The 22,046-nt window shown below is 45.5% G+C and overlaps 1 protein-coding gene across 1 annotated transcript in view; it reads right to left on the bottom strand.

Annotated features, from left to right (window-relative positions):
- The window catches only part of LOC139628094 (carbohydrate sulfotransferase 8-like), a 163,761-nt gene extending 157,575 nt beyond the window's left edge, over positions 1 to 6,186 (bottom strand). The window contains exon 1 of the mRNA XM_071489456.1: positions 5,641 to 6,186. The gene's annotated coding sequence lies outside the window, so the exon portion shown is untranslated. The remainder of the gene's footprint in view (positions 1 to 5,640) is intronic.
- Positions 6,187 to 22,046: the final 15,860 nt, after the last annotated feature.

Below are 22,046 nucleotides of genomic sequence, written 5' to 3'. Positions count from 1 at the left end.
GGTAGCAAGATCATCAGGTCAAGTATTCCCAACATCTCCTTCTTTCACTCTCCATTAAGTCAACTCATTTTCTTTATTTTGTCCCTTTCTTCCATACTCCAGTCTGTGCCTATGTCAGAAACTAGTCCCCAATACATGCACTGTACTCCTGTTTGACTAATGTTTGCTTGGAAAATTAGTGTCCTGATGTTTGAGGACATGACTTAGGCTATAAATTACTACATTGTGAATATATTTAATGTTCCACTCCAGACATGTTTTAAACATTCTGCAATGATGAATATTTTGTTTAACATGATTTTTCCACATAAAAAGAAAAAAAAAGAAAACTGGAGCTGGAAGCACATCTGTGCTTACTTCTTGATTGAAAAATTCTGGATCAGGCCTTGTGCCTCACCCACCTCAGCTGCTTGTGCCAGGTTGACCAGTGAAAGAGCGGAAAGTATCAAGCAGAGAAAAAATCAGCGACTCAGCCACATGTTTGAGCCTCAGTCAGACCCAGACTGGTAAAGTTGACTGGCAAAGGTTGTGGGTTTAATTTGCCCCCTGAACCCCCCCAAGCAAGTTGACAGGTTTGGTTCCTAAGGTTATATGATTAATGAAACCCTGGCTGTCTGAGGGTGTTTTTATGAGACTGTCACTGTTAGCTGCAGTTCCATAGTGGAAATATGCAGTCATGCATTGACTGTTTATATATAAGACATAAAAAACATCATATGGACATGTTAACAAGGTTAGAACACTTGATTCATCTTTAAAGATATCTTTAAAGATATCCTTTGAGTTTAACATGAAGCTGGTTTAGCAGAATCAATTGTCATACCTCAGTGAAAAAAAAAGAAAAAAGAACTCAAATATAAATATTATTTTTAAACCATTTCAGCAATTGCACATTATTACAGGCGAAAGTGGAGGCTCCATGTGAACTATATAGTCATAGCAGATGTAGGCTATATTTATATCATGTCAGTAAGTTAACAGATCAGGTGAAGGGCAGATGTTTGTGCCCTTTCTCTCTCTCTCTCTCTCTCTTACTCTCACTTTCTCTGAACGAGGGTAACAAAAATCACGTGACTGCTTTCTGGTTACAAGTCTTCACCTTTCTGACTGCTCAGCAACATTAGATAATTACTATTATTGATGACCATTATCAAAGGCAGTAGCAGCGCTGCAGCAGCAATGTGGACACAACTCATTGCTGCTTGTTATATTATCACTGGTCAAGCTGACAATTTGCAGCATAGGTCAAAAGAACCGTCAGGGAAATGACCCAGTGCTCCTGACGGGCTGTCAACCACTGAGTGGAAACAATCCATAGACTGTAAATAAAGACGGACGTAGCCTCTTGAAAGTACCCACAGGTTTCTGAACAGCGGCTTTGAAGCTCAGAGTGATCTGCTTGACCATCAAGATCTTGGCAGTGCCTAATTCTGCCTGTTCTGGTTTATCCAAAATTGGGCAAAGAGGTGGGGTCCGTGTGGGTGCATTACAGTTTGTGGCAAGCGCTCACCCAGCTGTCACTCAAAGCAGCATGCCCTCAATTATGCATAACTTTAAGCTTTAATAAATTTTATATGGGTGAGTTACATAAAAATTCAACCCTAGTACAGTTGTCATGAAGGGGGAAGTTTTTGTACCAGGCTGTAAACATGTTTTTTTCTTCTGTAAATTCGGGCATTTTAACATGGGAGTCAATGGGCATTGACTCGCTTTTGGAGCCAGCCTCAAGTGGCCCTTCAAGGAACTGCAGCTTTTGGTACCTCTGTGTTGGCTTCAGTTTTCAGCCCCTGAGGTTGCAGCTTGAAACAAACCTACTTTGTTGTATAGTTCATTTTTTTGTTTGTTGTTGTGTTGAATAATACATTCTCGATAATGATGCCAGAGATTGAACATCGTGTGGGACAGCTCTATTGATTCACTTCCTTCTCAGGATGCAACTTCTGAGGTTTCTTATAACTTTTATGAATACAAAATTCTGTACTGGACTGAGTCTATAAATTGTCTTGGCGAGATGCATCAGTCTTCTCCAGAAAAGGTTTGCACTGAGGTAGGGCTTCTGATTCATTCACAGTGTGAGGAAGAAAACCAGAGCTGCAGTATGCCCGCAGTGACACACTCAGGAGAGAACCACTCTGAGTCGAGCACAGATTCCTAGTTTAAGGCAAGAGAGAGATTGGGTGCTGAAGACAGACCATATTTATAGCCAGGGATAGGAATAATTCATCGCGATCAAAGTGCAGATCATGCTTCGTTCCATCACAGAGCAGATGTGGTGGAATGAAAAGAGCGCGCTTTCTCTCCGTCTGCTCTCAAGCGGCTTCCTAAATGGAAACAGTGAGGCAGAGTTATCTCTGTCAAGCCACTGTGTGTTTGTCGTCATGTGCACTGTGCTGGTTCTCAGGTGGCTTCTCTTTAGAAGGAGTGCAACCCCCTCCAAGGTGTAACGTGCAATAAAAAAGAGGAGGAAAAGAAAAAAAGGCCTCCCACACACAGCACGTCTTCTCAATCAGAGCGAGGAGTGAATATCAGATTCTGAGCTCACAGTGGGAGATCGTGTGCCTGAAACCATGTGCCATGACGTGCACACACAACAACCGCTGTACATCACACGGCTCCTGTACAAGCATGTGAATAAAGCCAGAGGTCAGAGCTGATTGACAGCTGAAATACTATTTGTCTTTGAGGTAACAATCCATTTGACTTGTTTTATGTGTAATTTTCCATGTAGCTTTAATTTTCTGCTTAATGTTATCAGTGAATACCACTACTAATATCAAGACCACACACGTGTACAGGCCTCGTACCACAAACACAGACATAAAAATGCCTGCATCCCACCAAACTAGTTTCTTGTTTTTCATTTTTTCTCTCGCCCCCCGTACACTCGCTTTCCCAGGGACACACACATTCCCTTTTTCTTCCTCTTTTTTGTTTTCAGCCCCTCCTGCCTTTTCTCTCCCTGTAATGCTTTTTCTGCAATCACACACAAACACACAGACACACACATGCCTGCCTGCTGCTTCCAGTTTCATTTTCTCTCCCTCCCACACACAGACACACACACACAGACACACACACACACACACACACACACAAACACACACACACGTGCCTGTTTCTTTCTCTCTTTCATTTTCTGCATCTCCAACCCTTTCTGCTTCCCTGTCACTCCTTCAATACAAACACACGCACACACACATGTACACACACATACACACAAATACACACGCAACCGCACAGACATACAAGCTCCTTCATCTACTCTTTTATTTCTTCTACCTCCCACTCTTTTCCTATCACTACCTCCATGCTCTCTCTCTCTCTCTCTCACACACACACACACAGAGGCACTTGTTTCATTCGCTCTGATTTTCTCTCACCCTCCCTTCCTCTCTCAATCACTCCTTCAGCACACACACCCTCATGCATACCTCCTTCTCTCTGTCTTTTACTGTTTCTCTCCTCCCATCTCCCTATCACAGCCACTTAAACACACACACACACACACACACACACACAGACACACACACACACACACTACCGGCAGTCCAGCTACCCTCACTCCCAGCTGGGCTTGGACAGCTCTCTTCCTCTGGCCTCTCTGGGCCATCTGGAGTGCAATGTCCCTGCTCCGCTGGTCCCCTGCCAGCCGCTGAGCCTCCCAGGATGAACACAGCATCTTCAAGCACAATTTGTACGCGTCAAAGCTCTGCTGTGTGTCCAGTGACCCAGCTGAGTGAAGTCATTGAGTCTCGCATTTCCCCACCTCAAAGGAGCCTCATTCTGCTTTGATGACACCTGCGCTCCCCCATCTCTCTGGATGGAGAACGGCACAGTAATTGATTAAAGCCGCTGCTCATCCTTACTAGTAATTGCAGCTCTGTTTATGATCTTGTAGAGGGTTTGTCTTTGTACGAGAAGTGAATAACAAAATCTGGTGCACAGGTCAAGTACTTCAACAACAGCTTCAGGAAAAAATTCTGGAAATCTAATCTCCTCTAATAAAGATGTGAGACTCATATTGCAAATTATGCTATGGACACTAGCAGCAATTCTCATCTGTGAATACAAACAATGCTCCAAACAGCAGCAGAATTTGAAAAAATGTTAGATCTCCTGACTATATGGTTTTATAATCCTTTAATATAAAGTGTCAAAGTCCCGTTGGATTTGATCCACCAATGTGCTTTAAGCTCTGTGCAAAGTCTCCCTCAAGCCTGCAGGTTGTCTTCCGAGTCCTTTGAGTTTGGAGCAAACTGACTTAATGATACAAAAATAACAAATGTATTTCAATACAAAAGACTGGAGGAAAATGTGCCTTTGAAATTAAGTCATGCCTTCGAATAAATGGCAACTTAAGTCATTCAGCCACAAGTTTCTCACCTCAAAAGGGCCTTGTTCTGCTTTGATGACACCCACGCTCCCTCTCAGCTCAACATGGTAACTGATTAAAGCGAGGAAGTCACAGTTCTCCCAATTACAACACTGTTTAAGATCTTTTCGACTTTAAACTTTCTTAACTGACCACTGACATGCATAATAAATGGGAAAAAAACAACAAAGGAAAACAAGCAGTAAATGCTGTGTTAGTGGCTTCTTACTGGATAATCAGTTGACTATGTTTTTTTTTTTTTTGGGGGGGGGGGGGGGGGTCGGTTGACTTTGCTGTGGCAGCTTTTATTCTGATTTCTTTGGACAGCACTCTGGGAGCATCACGAGTTTTAAAGTCACTACAAAGCTTAAGGTTGTGTTCAAGATGCTTGAGCAAAATCATTTACGCTATATAAGTGGCATAACCCAAAATACATGCCTGAGGCCAGACAGTGTGCAGTGGCTATTTTTATAGTCTAGTAAACACACCAATCCTATGCGACACCCAAGCAACAGCACACACAAACTCTGTCCTGATGTTTTCTACAGTCTGATTGTGATCCAACCACAGGTTTGCCATGCAAGAAAAAAAATAAAAGCCACTTATCAGTGGAATTAATCTTTTCCATACTGTCACTGTAACAGCACCTCCATTGAAGAGTACCCTATGTCATATCTTAGCATGTGTGACAATATTAAACAACACAGAGGAAACAAACTGCAACAACAGTCAGTTCACACTCTGATCATTTGCTTAATTTTGCAACAACCCCATCGTTCCTCAACTGATGAACTATGTTTGAATTTAAACTAAATTAAAACTAATGTAATTCACTGCTGCCTATAAACTGAAATGAACAGAACAGGGACGAGCACTGCAAACTTCTGTGCTGGAAGGTTCGAAGAGAACAGCTGACTGGACACCAAAGGAAATTTTAAACAGAAGAATACTAAAAAATGGCAAGTAATGAAATCAACAGGCAATCTGTGACATCTGTGGGTCAACACTTTATCATCATTGTAGCACACAAGGTAAAGCTACTGCAGAGTGATTGATACTGTAACTTTGGAGCTATACTCATCATGTAAGATCCTTCAAATGAAAAAATAAAAAAAACAACAACATGCAGACCCTGGAGACGACAGATAAAGGCAGCAGAGAGAGTGGACGCCGGTGGTTTCAGAGGATGTAACGCAATATCACAGAGACATGAGTGAAAACAGCTTATCTGCAGTTTACTGTGCGCTGCATCGAGTCTTTGGACTTACCTTGACGGGGCTCCCAAATACCATGAAGCTGAGGAGCAGGTGGAGAAGTGAGAGCGTCTTCCTCCTCTTCACTAGTTGATCAGCCAAGTCTCTCTCTCTCTCTCTCTCTCTCTCTCTCTCTCTCTCTCTCTCTCTCTCTCTCTCTCTGTTTCAGCACCACCGCCTCTTTGGGGAAATGAAGCAAGTTTACGGTTGGCGCTGTGAACGCAGCGGCTGTGCGGACTGAGAACACGTCTCCTTCAAGTTTGATGCCACCTCGCTGATGCTCTGGCTGGAGCAGACATGACTCGCCGTGCCTGATGCTTTCAGAGAGAGTGTGGCCAATCACAACGCCGCTCGCTCTTTACTCTCACATCTTTGCGCATCCCCGCAGAGTCTCCAAGGACCGGTGCCTGTCTGCCTCCAGGCGGGCACGGCAGCACTGTTAGAGACTTTAAGACTGGCTTCTCCTGCTACTGGAACCCATTTTCATTTGCACTGCTCTCTTTGTCTTCGAGGCGATGCTGATACTGGTATAAAGACGGGGCTATGAATTTCATCCCGCGCATCGACTGGCTACGGGAGCGGAGCAGTGGGAGCCAGCAGCAGGAGGAGGAGTGTCTCTTACGGTCTGAGTTCATTAAAGACTCCTCTAATATGGATGAGCCCCGTGTCTTCCCGTTATTAAAACCATTTTTTTTTTCTTACCTAATAATCCTGGCGCGCTGCAAGTGCGCACTGTAACCTGTGATATGCGCTGCTACATGCGTCTGAGCTACAGTAGAGGCGACACAGAGTTTAAACAAGATGCCTCTGCTTCTGTCACAGATGTGAGACACAGAGGTCTGTCCAGTCAACCAAGTCCAACGTCATATAATTATGAATAAGTTATTAATTATGATTTAGAAAGCAGTGCCACTGTGGATGACTTTTAACCAACCATCTTAACCAATAGACTGTGCACAACATCTCAATTGAGGACAGAGGACAGAATTAGTATCTCCAGTTTGTTTCCCCTATAGCTCCATTCAGCATTGACCATGAAATGATTTGTGGGTTAGGAAGTTAGAGTTGAAATACTATATGTCTCCAAACATAAATAGATATTTTGTGGTTGGGTAGGCTATATGAACAGTACATTTTTCATGCCACTTACATTATACTCAGTCCCTGAAGTCAGATTGCATTTGGCATACTTTTCCGGCCCAGCTGTTCCAGTCCATCAGAGAGACAGACACAGATGTGAGAGTCCACCTGCTTCAGACAGTCAGACACTCTTGGTTGGTCTTGCTGTGCAGTGATGTCAGTGTGCGACTGTGATTGTAGTGATTTGAGCTCTTGTCAGTCTTTTTTTCAATGTGATGAGATCTAAGTTCCACTTCAACACATTGGGCTTATCAAATTAAGCTGGTGTAAAATATCACAGCCCTCAGCTAGTGAGCAGCCATCGGCCTCAGAAATAGCACACACAATAGCCTATTTAATCTTGCACTGATTTGAACTAAAGGATTTTGCCCAGTCATTTTCCTTAAGAAGGATGCATAGTTGGTGAAAATAGAGCTTTAATGAAAAGAGAAAAAGCCCTGTGGGATGGATATCAAAAGCCAGTGGATGTGCATAATTCATCTCAGACTTATTTCACAAAGCCCTGCAGAAAGGCTTTCTTTAACCTGTTTTTTTTTTTCTTTGATTAAAAAAAAAATTCAAAATATTAGCACTCTGCACTGCAGTTTACAGTTTTGTTTCATAAGTGACAGCTAGTACAAGTAAAAACCTTTATTCATCTCCCTTTAAAAAGTCTATTACTGCACTGCTGAGGACTAATTTACACCTCAAACTGCCAGCCGTGCTCAATTTTATGATCTGGCATGAGCTATTGGAGTTGGTAAGAGCTGGTGAGATATCTCTGATTTTAACCTGTTATGTTTATAAATAGAAGTATGTCATCTTTATCTCTTCACGTCATATAGTGTAACTCTGTTTAAAAGTAATAGATCTGTCATGTATTACAAGTAAACAATGTCCATGTTCAAATAAATATCACATGTCACTGCGTGTCTTTGTCAGTTCACAGTCTTTTTTTTTCAGGGTGTGGCTGCTAAGAAACATCTCAGGCTTCAGCTGGCACAGCTGACACACTCACATGTGCCTCCTCACTTGAGCACATCCCCCTCTGCTGGTGTTAGGCAGCAAAGAATTATTTTTCCTTTGGCTTCATTTGGCTGCAGGGACTCTGGGTGTGAGTCCAAGAACACTAATTCAGACCCACAGGAAGGCTTTGCAATCCACTGCAGCACAAGCAGGGTTTATTGTGAAGCCTTTTTAATTCACAAAGCTGCCGCATGTAAGTGGGACAAAACATCGCCCAAGTCCTGAAGATCTAAGAGGCAGCAGCACAACAGCTGCAGTATGTCTCTGCTGGGACTGTGGGCCGTTCGCTGCGTGTGGTATCAGCAGACCTGAGTGGGAAATATATGCTGAAAATGATCAGTGTTGCTTATTTTGCATGAGTCAGGGTGAATGATTTGTATACTATACTAGTACTGCTTGATTTTTTTCACAAAGACTTACCACAGAATGCACCATTGTACTGTGCTATGTAACATGTCATCTGTATGTTGTTTATTAAAGAAAGTCATTTCATCATGATAAAATAGCAAGTGATGAGGAATTATATCGTTTTGTGTTTATTTTTAGCTTTTGATTGCTCAAGAAACTAAGTCTTAAAATGGACATGGCCATTTAGCAGCATCTGGGAGTGGAGGTGTCCTCGTGTCTAATGCACTTTAATGAACATGTACTCTGCTGGGCAGCTAGATCCTGATGGATTTTGAAGGTTGTGAGTCTTGACACAATTCCCTGGCCAAAAGACAAACAACCCCCTCATGGCACACTCATCAGTTCTATCCCTCTCACTGCTCATCACTCATCCAACTCTGGCATCTGGTGTTACTCATAATCAATAGTGTTGAGATCCAAAGTCTGCCCAGAGCAAGCAGTTGCCAATTATATAGCGCCCACAGAATATTGTTACAGTCATGTGAAAAGTATCTTTTTTCTACTTAGCTCAACTGAAAGTTTCTATTGTCATTCACGCTATGTGGACCCAACTGAAAAGTCAAATAGTAGATACAGCATTCTTGTTTTTGTGGCTTATACATTTCCAGATGCTTTTAACATCTGCTTGATCTCTGCTTCTTTAAATGTATTTGTATGTTTACTGTTAATTAATTTTCTTTTTTTATACTGTCTATTCTCAGCATTAACCTGTGCACAGATTTGTAAGCTATGGATATCAAGTAATGAATGATTCATTACATTCTGACACAAACTGTGCTCCAAGGTCCAATAATGCCTTATATAATCTTCCTCAAACTTATTACAGACTCAGCAATGGCATAACTCTGCAGTGCTCTAAATTGCTCTTTCGGCCCAGCTGCCCTTTGATTGATTATGATAAATGGGTGTGAGCAACAGTTTAATGAATTACACCGGCCAGAATAAATCCAAGATTCTCCATCTGATCGGGCTTGTTTCATCTTTGGTATCGACTGGTACACAGCATACAAGCGTCTCCAATTTCATCACAGGTCGAAACCTCAAAGGTTCACAGGTTCACTCTGTTTTCAGCCTGGTCATTGAGGGTTCTGCTTCTGGTAAAGTTGTAATTTATCAAAACAGACCCGGCAGAAAAGAAAGATTCAACTCGAAAAATTTAGGGCATCAAGTTTTCATATGGTTATAGCATTTGTAAGCGCGAAACTGATAGTGCTGCAAAAAAAGGCCCACAAACACTGCACACAAGCACTACATAATTAGATATGAGTGATTGAAGAGGGCCTGCAACCCAGCAGAGATATTATGTGATAGTGATAGCACTCGAAGCTCTACAGTTAGAGACAAGAAAAAAAAAAAAAACATCTGCTTTCAGTGCTTTCCTCATAACTATCTCTGCAGCAAAAAAAAAAAAAAACCTCCCTGATACCCTGATACTTTATCCCATGCTCTTCTGATGAAGACAAATGCATTTGTGCTGCACCTCATTTGAGGTTTTCAGCGAGGGTACACTAAGCTGGAGTCAGGCCCCGATCAATTGACAGGCAAGGCACCGCGTGGGCAGCCAATCCCCCGGCTGAGTACTCCAGTATCAGGGTGTGGACAAAAAGCATTAGGCCAAGAGTGAAGACGTGCAGAATGGATAAACCACAGGCTGTACATTTTACTCTCCGTATGTCAATTATCTGCAAATACTCAAACAGACGGCTTAGGGTGATGTTTAAAGATTCAGACTGTGTTTATTACCCACAGCAAAGTCAGCTGACTTGACTCTTAGGGGCTATGTTTTCGTGCTGTTTTTTATCTTTTCTTTTTTGATGTTGCACACCCTCATTTGTGGCCTCTTTTGTCGGGGAGATGAATAAACGGCCTCAGCAGCTCTAAGCTTTGGTATCTGTTTTAGAGCACCAACCTGCAGACGGGGTGATGTGCTTTGGGATGGCTGTATTTGGGTTAGGAGGATTCATGTTTGTGTCAGGACCACAGGATGACCTGTCTCTTCCAGAGAAGAGCAAAGTGATGAGTTGTGACTTTACTTGTCCGGCAGTCATATATTTGACTCCAGTGTCTGTCAGGTTCTGCCTGGCACCTGGCTACCAATCTGCTATAGTTCAGAAGGAGACAGGGTGAAAATGAACATTAAATATTGATTTCAGGTTGTATCACAGACTGGGGCATCCTTACTGTTATGTTGGCGCTTTTCTTGGTGGCTACATTTGCTGTTATTTTTTTGTTGTTACAGTTGTTTATCAGGGAAAAATGTAATTATGCAACCAATTCTGCAAAAAGTAAGGAAAGCATATGCCACTGTAAACTCTAACTTTGACTCATCTAGCCTTCATCCTTCTGCAACTTTGTGATAAATATGGCGTTTTATTCTATCATTGGTTTTAGAAATCCTTCTTCAACAGTCTGATCGCTTTGTTCTTCCTGCTGTGTGGTGGTAAACTGAGCAGTTAGTCTGTTAAACGAGATCCTCTTTTGCAGGTTAGATCATCCAAGAGAGAATCTAGATGAGTGATTCCTGCACTGAATTGAGGGAATGGTGCAGTTCACTGCTTCCATTTCCATTAATGGTAATGATTGATAATGTGGCTCCAAATGCGCAATTTCCTCAGTGTGTTGTAGAGACTGTGTGTGTGTGTGTGTTGGCTTGTTTTACTATATTTGTGGGGTTCGAAAACTGGGAGCTCACTATACTTGTGGGGTCCAGTTTAAATGGCTGTTTGAGGGTAAAGACTTGGTTTTAGGGTTAGAATTGGGTTTAGGGTTAGGGTCAGGGTTGGGATTTCACATTCACTTGTGATAGTTAAGGTTAGGGTAAGGGGCTAGCAAATGCACTATGAGTAAATATCATGATACAAGGATGTGTGTGTGTGGACAAGTTTTACTTCATTCACTGGGTCCAAAAAACAGGAACCCATTATACTTGTGGCGTCCGACAGCTTTATGGGAACCAAAATGCTGGCCCCTACAAGTTTCAATGGCTGTTGGGGGGTTAAAGTGATTCTGATTATTTGACGTGGGGTTGTGTGAGGTACTTATCTGTAGTCACTGTATTAGGCTGCCTGCAGTAGATTTGCATCAGTCTGCCCCCAGTTTGGAGAAGCAGCTTGGAGCACAGGCACAGGAGCTGAGTGATGTGCTGCTGTGAACGGGGCCATCCACAACAACTCTGCAAATTAACAAATGCCCACAGAAAAATGCTAATATCAGTTAAAGTGCACGCTATATTTTGAATATTTTCACCACTTCATCTTGCCATCAAGATTTTTCTTTTAGAACTACAGTTTGTAAACTGTTGAACTACTGTATTCCTACACACAAAAAGCAACTACAGCAGTGCCTGCTGTAGTTGCATTACTCTGCAGATCAGCTGTTTGAGTCAAACAGAGCTAAGCGTAGTTGTGCCTCTGCATAGGAATATGGTTTTCAGTGTGTGTGTGTGTGTGTGTGTGTGTGTGTGTGTGTGTGTGTTTTCACCATTGTTTCAATTGTCAAAATGTAAACTTTAGAGATCATGAATTATATCCACTGACACCCCACTTCAAAGAACATTAAATATCAGTTTGCAGTGTACAAGGCTTGCTGTTTGGATACTCTCGCAAAAAGTAAAGAAAAATGTAGCATACACCGCTTTGCAAGCGTAGTTTCACCTGTGGATACTGAGGTTTTAACTTCTGGCTTGGTTTAGTCATTCAAACCTGTGGAAACGACAACATATCAGACAACTGTCAGCAGCAGAACAGTAAAGTTTTTGACTGTACATTGTTATCCCTGGTGTTTAGCACTGTCCACAAAACTTCATCAAGAAAGAAATAGGAATTCCATGTGTGATCTACTGGGGACTAAGATCAGATTTTGATCTTTTTAACTGAGAATGTATCTTAGAGGAATGAGGGAAATATCTTTCCTCACACTTGTTTCCTGTGAGAGAGAGAACTTTTCTTGTACTGTAGAGAACACAAATAATGAACTCTCCTCGGGTGCAGGTTCACATCCACCTACAAATCCTTTACAGTTTTGGTCTTTTGAATACTTAGAGAGTAGTTTCAGAGAATCTCACCATATTTCAGCCAGCTATTGAACTACCTAAAGCTGTGAGGTTCTGCCGTAAGTGCCAGTGGACCTGGTCTATCTCTGGTGAATTCTAAGTTGGAAGCAGCTATGTAGCAACACGTGCTCACTGCCGGAGGGAGCACTTTCATACTGCACTGCAGCAGCCTTCTGCCAGACATGGATGGCGCCTCTGCATATCATCACCTTAAATCATATTCCCTCTGATCACTGCAACACACGTGCCCTCAGATGCAACAGTCTGGGATTTAAAACTAAAAAAAAAAAAAGTTTTACTTTGTACTGCATATTTATAATTTAATGGAATGGAAATGAAATACGACAAATGAATGAACTCTGCTTTTCCTCTTCACCTCCCAAGTCCAACCTTCTGGCTACCTTTTCACTGTGGAAATAGCTTTCAGAGAAAGTGCCCTTCAGGGTTTCCTGCTGGCATTACCTGTGGCACTTGCTTTTCCCTTCGGCCAAGGGCATTTTCCCCATGTCACAGCAGGTTGTGGAGAGGCTTCTGACACAAACCCCAAACTGCTTAATGAACCCAAAGGATCCACGGGGCATCTTAAAAGCACTACAGGGCAGCAATGGCACTCAAGTCAGCTTCTTGCACTGTCTAAGAGCATTATTTCAGCTCTTTCTAATGTACTCTGGGGCTCAAGCTGCAAGAATGACCTGACCCAAATGAAACCATTCTATCTTTTCAACTCTCCCCATGGAACCATAACAACAAATCCAGCCAGGAAAGTCATGGCTCTGAGTCTTCTCAAGCCTTTTAAGACCACTGACACAGCATGCAGTGCAAGTATTTATGCTCTCTACTGCAATATTAGTTTTGTTTCTTTGCCACTGGTATTTGGTCAAGTGCTTTGATACCACTCTTAACAGCTGATGATGCAGTTTCATCAAAGACATAGCCAACTCTGCTCTGTGTTGGGGGTGGGGAGCAGGGTAGCTCCTGCACGTGGATATGAGCAGTGTTGTTCCCACTGTGAGCATGGTGCAGCCAGCCACACCCAGCAAAGTGCCTGCTGTTATAATCTCCATTGTGAAACCTCAAGGGAGTGTTGATGCATGGTAGATTAAACAAAGTGCTCACTCGAGAATGAATGAGATTTACAAAGTAACTGTCACCTGTGCAGTAAATGGATTCAATGTTAATCAGAACTAAGTGTATGGAGACAGATGGGAGGGTGCATTTAGCGATTGTGTTACCTACATGGTGAGTATATGCTTTAAACTGGAAATTGGCTCTTGCTTTAGGACACATGTTGGATAGCATTACTGCGGAGCCCAACAGCAGGGTTCAGTTGTTGAAATGGCCACTATGATGTGCATCTGAAATACTCACCTTCTGATGTGTTTATGGTCAATGACCCTGTCATCAGCTATGACAACTCAACTGGCCCATGTAGGAAGCTATGTCTGTGTTGTAGTCTGAGTGGGCAAACTCTTGTTACTTCTGATGCAGCGGATCTCTAAAACCCACAATTTGTCCATCTGAGATCATGATGCTCCCCCTCATCCCTAATGTCTGCTGATCACTACTTTGATGATGTTTCTGCCTCCCTTGCAGTCTTCTGCCTTAACCTCAAAAGACCATGAACAAATCAGACGATCATCCTGTGATGCCTCTCAGGCTCCTTCCAGTCCTGCTGCAGTCATGTCAGTGGGTCCTAATCTAGGCCCCTTACACTGCATTAAATTACACCTGGATGTATTGCCAGCTATCAGTTGAAATGATATGTGTTGACAGATTTGGCTGTTATTCCTTTATTCATGCATTTCTTTACCAGGTTTCAATTGCTGTTATTTTCCTAAGAGTTGCTTATTCTGCTGTTTAATTTCTTTTTAAAGGAGTTAATTATCAGTTGTGAAAAATGTGGCTGGTATTGTTTTCACATTGTGAGTCTGTGCCTGTGTGTTTGTGTATGTCATCATGACAAAATGTGCTCCGGAGACACCTACTGTAGCTGAAACTGCCACAGAGGAGGGTGTTAATATGTCTGTCTGTCGACATATTTTGCCACCACAATACTGTCATAACCATAGCCTGTAAATAAAGATGGACGTAGCCCCCATGATATCACCCATAGGTTTTTGAAGAGTGGTTCTGAAGTTCAGAGTGGGCTGCTCTGCAGTCACCAACTTGGCAATGCCTGACTCCACTTAACTAATCCAAAAATGAGCAAAGAAGTGGGGTGTGTGTGGAGTTGAGACTCTGGGGCAAGCATACACCCACACTCCTGTCACTCAAAGCAACACACCCTCAATTATACATAACTATAAGGCTTAATAAAATTTGAAGTAATAAAAATGTATTGATTAAGGGGAATAAGCTGTAGAGAAATTAACCATTTTTGTACCAGGCTGTAAACATGTATTTCTACTGTAAAGTTGACTATTTTAACATGGGAGTCTATGGGGATTGACTCATATTTGGAACCAGCCTCAAGCGGTCATTTGAGGAACTGCGGTTTTTGGCAATTGTGTGCTCACTTCATTTTCACAAGCGTGGTCACAAGCATGCAAGATACAGCCACATAACTTTAACGGTGTGTAATTGACATCAAGATGAAGGCCAAGTTTGAAGAAGGTTGTGGTCCGACCTATAAGAACTGAGTGCTCATGTAATAATGCAGTAATAAACTACTGAGAACTCATGGCCACGGCTGGGGTAATAGATGGTTGTGATATTGTCAGCGATGGGACTTGATGTGGCTGGTGACACCTATCAACATTCTGATGTGGCCAGAAAAGTCTGTTTAAGCAATTTGGCCTTAATATGATAGGAAGTGAAGCATCGAGCTTAAGCAGAGCAAGCACAAGAGGACGTTTGCTCTTGACGCTAAGAGGGTTTCACAGCATATTTAATTCAGAGCAGGTGATGCTCATTAAATATGCATGCTTTGGCTATTATCTTGGAAATCACAAGCCTACTGGAGAGAAGTGGCTGTAACAAAGCGCACTTTCAGATTTCTGCTCATTACAGTGTATGGTACAGCTGCAAATCTCTATGTGTGACCATAGGAGGAGAGTAAATACACTACATCATTGTGAAGGATGCCCTCTAAGGTACCAGCATCATCTCCCTCATCGCCTAATGTGTCTGAAATATTATGAAGAGGAAACTATATGAAACTCTCAGGTCTGAGAGTTTCTTTCTCCCACTGATAAGAGATAAAAATGTTTTACTTGAGGCCATTCAGTACAGATCTGTACTTGCTGCACCAGCCCACTTGCCCCTCTTCTATTAGTTACCCTCCTGAGAGGCAGAGAACAGCAGCTGTCCTCAGCCAATCATCCATCACTGTGTCCTCTGGGTGTGGGCGCAGGAAAAGAGCAATGAGCAGCAATCCTATCTATCAGCCTCCAGAAGCAGTGAGGCCGAGTTCAACTTGGTAATGAATTTAGTCCACAAACAACAGGTTTCACCAGAACTCATTTATAGTGTCCTAGCTTTAAATTTTAATGTATTTTTTTTACTCTGTTTTCACTCAACACTTCTTAAAATCCTCTTCAGTTCGCCAATGTTTTATTTATGTGGACTAATTTGCAGCTGTGGTGCTGTGGGTTTGTCCTGGAGAGCATCATTGTGGCAGCATTGACGGTGCTGTCAGTTTTCAGTCATCTGTAAATCAACCATAAATCATACATGCCAAGCTCTCCAAACATGAAAGGCTCTCTCTGATTTATTTGTGTCGTATTTCTACCTTAACATGATCTGTTTTACATTTATCTATTGATGCATGACCATGATGTCTGCTGGTTCTGGGGTCTGTTCATAAGCAGATGCATTTTCAGTCCACTTTAGAGTTGTTCTGGTAACATACTCAGTGGCTTAGTTTTGTATGATAATGGTATGTAGCTACAAGAGAAACATCCCGGTCACTCCTGTGGTGGGCAGCATATCTTCTCTCATAGCTGCATCAGAGTCAGACGTCTCCGTCAGTAATTTTTGTGAAATCTTCCTCACACTCTGTTTATTTCCATTTGCATAGTTGGGTTTGAATTAAACTTCTCCACTCATGAAAATATTTTTTCACGGCTCTGGGGTTTACATTACTGGGTTTATTAAAAGTATAACATTCACAGAAAAATTTATTTTCTTCAGCTTTCTTCAGTACATAATTCTGAAGAAAACATATTGGAAGCCTCTAACGCGACCTAAAGGCTATAAATAAAATATCGCCATCACTTACAACAGTCTAAATTCTGCATACAGTAAACACTTTTGGGCTAAATATGTAAATTATATACACTGCATTATTTTTATGAACAAAACTGAGTTCTACCACCTAGATGCTGCACATGCGCTTTGCATTGTGGGTTTAATGTCACTGGTGTCAGGTCCCACAAAGTGGCAGGCAAGAACCCAATAGCACAACACAGAAACAGTTCAGGTGAAGGAACGGTGTTTAATAACAAGCCAAAGTGAAACCAGGTAGTCAATCCACGTAGCAAACAAATCCAGTAGGAGCAGGCAAAAGGGAAGGTCCAAAGTCCAAAAGGTAGGTCAAAACACGAACAGACAGGAACAGGATCAGGATGAGGATAACGGGATGCTGGAGAGCTAGGTAAACACACTAGACAATCTGGCAAAGAACTGAGGGAAATGGACCGGTATATATACTAAGGGCTGATTAGCTGATGAGGAGCAGGTGAGTGAGGGGGTGGGGCAGGCCAGGCCAGGTGAATGAAATCAGCAGGTAATGCAGAGCAGGAGGGAGTGGCAGAGTCTGAAATAATAAGAGAGTTAGTGTGGCAAAACAGGAAACAGACAAATGAAAAACTAAAGCCTGGCTGAAGTTGTGACAGAACCCCCCCCCTCAAGGGACGGCTCCTGACGTCCCAGAAAAAGAAAACAAACACAAAAAAAAAAAAAAAAATCCAAACAGAGTAGGTGGGTGGAGGGGGTCTGGAGGAGGGCTAAAACTCCTCATAGTCCCACTAAGACTCCTCTTCATCCGAGATGTTGTGCCGAGGTGAAGTAGCGAGTCCCTGACAGGTGTTTCCAGGAGGTGGTGTGGTCCTGGACGGTTGATCGGGATGTTGTTGGTGGAAATCAGCGATGAGGTCCGGGTCAAGAATGTGCCGCGCCGGAACCCACGACCTCTCCTCCGGACCATAGCCCTCCCAGTCCACCAGGTACTGGAGACCTCTCCCACGGCGGCGGGACCGAACCAGGCGTCGGACAGAAAATGCTGGATCTCCATCGATGAGACGGGGAGGGGGAGGGGGAGGGACTGTCGGAGCCAACGGACTCTCATGGACTGGCTTGATCCTAGAGACGTGGAAGGTCGGGTGGATCCGCATGGAGCGTGGGAGTTGGAGTCTTACTGCAGCAGGATTAATTATCCGCTGGATCGGGAACGGTCCAACAAATCGGGGAGCCAGCTTCTTTGACTCCACCCGCAGAGGCAGGTCCCGGGTGGAGAGCCAAACCCTCTGACCGACCTTGTAGTCATGGGCTGTGGACCGCCGTCTATTAGCTGCCGCAGAGTGACGCCTCCCTGAACGCAGAAGAGAGGACCGTGCCTGGACCCAGGTCCTGCGACAGCGATGGATGAAGGCTTGAACCGAGGGGCAGGAGACTTCCCTTTCCAGGGCTGGAAAGAGAGGGGGCTGGTACCCATATGCACACTGGAATGGGGAAAGCTGGTTAGCGAATTGTGGGCGTACTCCACCCACAGGAGTTGCTGGGACCAGGACGATGGATTCCGTGAAACCAGGCAGCGCAGAGCCGTTTCCATCTCTTGGTTCATCCTTTCACTCTGTCCATTGGTCTGTGGATGGAATCCAGAGGAGAGACTAGCTGTGGCCCCCACCAGGCTGCAGAACTCCCTCCAGAAGACCGAGGTAAACTGGGGACCCCGGTCGGACACTACGTCGACTGGGAGGCCATGCAGGCGGAACACCTGTAGCAGCACCAACTGGGCAGTCTCTTTGGCTGACGGCAACTTAGGCAGGGGCACAAAATGTGCCATCTTGCTGAACCGGTCCACTACCGTAAGGATGACCGTGTGGCCCTGGGAAGGAGGAAGACCAGTGACAAAATCCAGCGAGATGTGGGACCAGGGATGATGTGGAACCGGGAGGGGCCGAAGGAGCCCTGCAGGTGCCTGATGTGAGGCCTTGTGCTGATTGCAGATGAGACAGGCCTTAACAAAGTCACTTGCATCCTTAGCCAATGTGGGCCACCAGAACCGCTGGGAGAGGAAGTCTCGTGTGCGCTGGGATCCGGGATGGCAGGTGAGCTTGCTGGAGTGGGCCCACTGCAGGACTTCCGACCTCAAGGCCTCCGGAACGTAGAGGCGGTTGGGGGGGCAGGCACTAGGACCAGCCTGACCCCCTGTAGCCGCTCTTACCCTTTCTTCCATGTCCCAGGTAAGAGTGGCCACCACACAAGGAGGTGGAAGAATGTTGGCTGGCTCCCCCCTGAATCTCCTCCCTTCTGGAACTGGCGAGACAGGGAGTCCGGCTTGGTGTTGCGGGACCCCGGCCGATAGGAGAGAGTGAAGCAGAACCGGATGAAAAACAGGGACCAGCGGGCTTGGCGAGAGTTCAGTCTTTTGGCTGTGCGTATGTATTCTAAATTTTTGTGATCAGTCCAGACTATAAATGGTACCTTCGCACCCTCCAACCAATGTCTCCATTCCTCCAAGGCCAACTTTACCGCCAGCAATTCTCTGTTGCCGATGTCGTAGTTCCTCTCAGCTGTGGACAGGCGCCTAGAAAAGAAGGCACAGGGATGTACCTTCTGGTCGGAGGCAGACCGTTGTGAGAGCACCGCCCCCACCCCCACGTCAGAAGCGTCCACCTCCACCATGAACTGGCGGTCGGGATCCGGCAGCTGGAGAATGGGCGCTGTGGTGAACCTGAGGGGGTCCTGAAGGCGGCCTCGGCTGCTGGGTTCCAGCGGAACGGCACCTTGGAGCTGGTGAGAGCAGTGAGGGGAGCGGCCACGGAGCTGTAGTTTCGGATGAAGCGGCGGTAGAAGTTGGCAAAACCCAGGAAGCGTTGGAGCAGTTTACGGGAGTCAGGAACAGGCCAGGAGGTGACTGCTGAGACCTTCGCCGGGTCCATCTGGAGACTGCCCTTGGCCACGACGTACCCCAGGAACGAGACTGTAGATGCGTGGAACTCGCACTTCTCCGCCTTGACAAACAGGGAGTTCTCGAGGAGACGTTGGAGCACAGACTGAACATGGATGATGTGCTCTTCTCGAGACTTGGAAAAAATCAAGATGTCATCTAGGTAGACGAACACAAACCGGTTGAGCATGTCCCGAAGGACATCATTGACCAGAGCTTGGAAGATGGCAGGGGCGTTGGTGAGGCCGAAGGGCATTACAAGTGCCCCGAAGGGGTGTTGAATGCTGTCTTCCACTCGTCCTCCTCCCTGATGCGGACCAGGTGATAGGCGTTGCGAAGGTCGAGTTTGGTGAAGATGGTGGCCCCCTGGAGCAACTCAAAGGCAGACGAGATGAGTGGCAGCGGGTAGCGGTTCTTGATGGAGATATCATTAAGTCCTCGGTAATCAATGCGGGGCCTTAAAGTCTTGTCCTTCTTCTCCACAAAGAAGAAACCGGCTCCTGCGGGAGAGGAAGATGGGCGGATGATGCCTGCTGCCAGGGAGTCGTTGATGTAGACCTCCATCGCCTTTCTCTCGGGAGCCGACAGCGAGTACAGGCGGCCTTTGGGTGGAGATGTGCCAGGCTGGAGGTCGATAGAGCAGTCATATGGCCGATGAGGAGGTAAAGACAACGCTTTAGATTTACTGAACTGTGGTACTCTGGTGGCACCCCGGAGATGTCAGGTGGTGGACTGGAAGGGGACGACTGGGGTGGAGACGAGGCTTGTTTCAGGCAGGTGCGATGACAAGTGGTTCCCCACTCACGGATGACCCCCCGTTCCCAGTCAAAGTTGGGGTTGTATTGACGAAGCCATGGATATCCCAGAATGAGAGGCTGACTGGGGGAGTTCAGGATGTGAAACTGGGCCAACTCGTAATGGTTCCCTGACAGCAGCATGGGTATCTGGGCGGTCTGGTGCGTGACCGTCCCCAGGACGTGGCCATCAAGAGCTCGCACAGAAACCGGGCCAGACAATGGAACCCGCTCAAGCCCCAACTGCTGTACCAGTCCCTCATCGATGATGCAGGCGTCTGCCCCAGAGTCTATTAACACGGCCAGGGTGCGAGGACCATTGGAAAAGAGCAGGCGGGCTGAAAGTCGTGGCCGTAGAGAAGACTGCGTCGTCGTAGGGCTCACCAGTACCTCCTCGATTACGGGCGAGCCTGGTCTTTTACTGGGCAGGTCAATTTGTAATGTCCACCCTTGCCACAGTACATACAGAGGTTTCCCTGCCTGCGTCGTTTGCGTTCCTCTGGCGTGAGGGAAGCACGGCCCAGCTGCATTGGCTCAGACTCCACCGTTGGCCCCTCAGTGGAGTGACTGACCCCCCCTGTGGTCTGGAAAATTGACTGGCGTCTCTCCCGACGACGTGCCTGGAAGCGCAGGTCAATCTGGATGGCCAACTCGATGACCCCATCCAACGTCAGCGGAACTGTGTGGGAGACCAGTCCATCTTTAACGTAGTCCGCCAGTCCGTGGAGAAAAGCGTCTACCAGAGCCTTGGAGTTCCACCTGCTTTGGCGGGCCTTGGTGCGGAAATCAATAGAATAATCCGCCACCGTGCGGTCTCCCTGCTGCATGCCCATGAGTCCCCGTGCAGTCTCTGATCTGGCGGCCCCCAAGCCAAAAACCTTGCGCAGCTCCTCAGCAAACAACTGGAAAGAGGAGCAGGCTGGAGACTGACTCTCCCACTCAGCGGTTCCCCACAGACGAGCTCTACCTGTGAGGTGGTTGATGGTGAACGCTACTTTAGCTTGTTCAGAGGCGAAAGTGTGAGGCTGGAGGGAGAACAGCAAAGAACAGTTCACAAGGAAGGGGCTGCAGGTTTCTGGGTCGCCATCATAGCGCTCAGGGGTCCCCACCCGGGGCTCAGGAGAAACATCGGGGAGTGGTGGAGCTGCTGCCGGTGCGTGAGCCGCAGGACTCATGAGTCGCGCAGTTAGCTGCTGCATCTGTTCAGCTAATGCCGTTAGCGCCCGTGTATTAGCCTCCGCCGCCTGCCTGGCTTCCATTGCGGCAGCGGACATCATGGCCTCGTGCTGCTGGAGGACGCCCTCAATGTTCTCGAGGCGGCTCAGCGCAGAAGGATTGTGTGCTGGGTCCATTCTTGGCCAGATTGTACTGTCAGGTCCCACAAAATGGCAGGCAAGAACCCAATAGCACAACACAGAAACAGTTCAGGTGAAGGAACGGTGTTTAATAACAAGCCAAAGTCAAACCAGGTAGTCAATCCACGTAGCAAACAAATCCAGTAGGAGCAGGCAAAAGGGAAGGTCCAAAGTCCAAAAGGTAGGTCAAAACACGAACAGACAGGATCAGGATCAGGATCAGGATCAGGATCAGGATAACGGGATGCTGGAGAGCTAGGTAAACACACTAGACAATCTGGCAAAGAACTGAGGGAAATGGACCGGTATATATACTAAGGGCTGATTAGCTGATGAGGAGCAGGTGAGTGAGGGGGCGGGGCAGGCCAGGCCAGGTGAATGAAATCAGCAGGTAATGCAGAGCAGGAGGGAGTGGCAGAGTCTGAAATAATAAGAGAGTTAGTGTGGCAAAACAGGAAACAGACAAATGAAAAACTAAAGCCTGGCTGAAGTTGTGACAACTGGTGTGAATCTTTGCAGCAATGGCACAAATTTATCAAACACTATCATCATTTGCG

This window comes from Trachinotus anak, unplaced genomic scaffold (genome assembly GCF_046630095.1).
Source record: "Trachinotus anak isolate AG129_WGS33_773 ecotype Australia unplaced genomic scaffold, CSIRO_AGI_Tana_v1 ptg000011l, whole genome shotgun sequence".
In the NCBI taxonomy this organism is placed as follows: Eukaryota; Metazoa; Chordata; class Actinopteri; order Carangiformes; family Carangidae; genus Trachinotus; species Trachinotus anak.
This window is presented reverse-complemented; position numbering and strand designations above follow the sequence as displayed.